The sequence below is a fragment of the Sinocyclocheilus grahami genome, unplaced genomic scaffold, assembly GCF_001515645.1.
Source record: "Sinocyclocheilus grahami isolate Dianchi unplaced genomic scaffold, SAMN03320097.WGS_v1.1 scaffold9735.1, whole genome shotgun sequence".
Classification (NCBI taxonomy): domain Eukaryota; kingdom Metazoa; phylum Chordata; class Actinopteri; order Cypriniformes; family Cyprinidae; genus Sinocyclocheilus; species Sinocyclocheilus grahami.
Genome location: NW_015512814.1, coordinates 3544 through 4932, shown reverse-complemented (window position 1 = coordinate 4932; position 1389 = coordinate 3544). Strand labels below are relative to the sequence as shown.

General features: G+C 45.9%; 1 long non-coding RNA gene across 1 annotated transcript in view; it reads right to left on the bottom strand.

Moving 5' to 3' along the window:
• Positions 1–1361, bottom strand: part of LOC107578324 (uncharacterized) — a 4473-nt gene extending 3112 nt beyond the window's left edge. The window contains exon 1 of the long non-coding RNA XR_001608334.1: positions 536–1361. This is a non-coding gene — a long non-coding RNA (uncharacterized lncRNA). The remainder of the gene's footprint in view (positions 1–535) is intronic.
• Positions 1362–1389: the final 28 nt, after the last annotated feature.

The following is a 1389-nucleotide window of genomic DNA, read 5'->3' as shown; positions in this document are numbered from 1 at the left end:
GTCCTGCACCATGTCAGCCCCTCCACCATCCACTAACCCCACATTTCCCTCACTTAACACTGTATTTGCCGAGGTATCGAGTTCGAAGATCGACAAACTGACAGTTATGACTGTTACTGACGCCTGTCAATCAAATTGTGACGGTTAAGCTAAATATAGTGAAGCTGTTATGGCGATTTAAACTGTTCGTCGGGTTAGTTCCGCAACATTTACGTGAGGCGACTTTTCCCTTCAGACTGAGTTACAAGTTTTTGGCTATAAACAGGTCGATTTCCGGTGGTTAGTTTAAGGAAAAGTCGTCGGCTAAATCCCGGATCCTGTGAGAAAACAAGCCGACTAGCTGTGACTAGGCTCTGCCATTCAATTTTTTTCTCTTCGTCGCCTAAATACCTTCGCTGGAAACCACGGGGAAACGACAAATATGACTGGATTACTTTCAGACTAGCGAGTTTACATAAAGCGGACGAGAACATACGGGTTTAATGACGCGAAATCGGTGTTTGAATGTGGTGTGGAAATATATATGTGTACTTACATGCTCCTATATGACTGCTTCAGCTCAGCATTCGACTAGGTTGCAAAGGCATAGGACGAAATAACAAGCTGTTGAGCTGAGGTTTTGTTTCTCGGATCCCTATTGGCTGCCGGGGCCACTGTGGGCAAATTCCGAGCATTGCGATTGGCTGCCCGCTAAGCAAAATTCTATTGGCTAAACTGAAGCGCGTAACCTGATTGCCGAGTACGAAAGCGGCGCTGCGAATTACGCTTTCTCATTGGTGTTCTTTGATTCTCACTCTTTGCAAATACAACAGATCCACGCTGATCTCCGATTGGCTACATGTTTCCTGTGCTGCGTTGTCCACGGTTTTGATTGGTCGAATTGACTCGGAAGCGTCCCGACTGCGAAGCCCATTGGCTGAAAGGATGTATGGGAACGGAGCTTCATTTCAGAGGGAAAGCTTCTGCTCATTCTGCGCATGCCGAGGAGAAGAGAGAGCGTTCGCCATTTTGTACCCAACGTAATTATTTTCGCATTCTGGACTCGGAGCCCGTGAGATTTCGCGGTGAGCGCTGTGACTTCTTTTGTCTGCTTTTCTAGTCAGACCGAATAACCTCAGCGTCGTTCTAGCGTAAATGTGTTCTTTATGTGATTCGTATTACAATTGTTTTACCAATAAATAATTTTAAGCGCGGCCGTGAAGAAAAGGTCAATTGAAGGCAACGGTAATGGCGTCTTTATGTCGTTGCTGTGGAGAACGTCTGGCGTCATGGGTTTGTTAGCCACGTGACCGGAACAGCGCGCCAAAGTAAGCATGTGTGACAAGATGCTTATACAATACCACCTGCGGGGTTTCAAATGATTATGCATGATTAGATTGTTACTGAAAT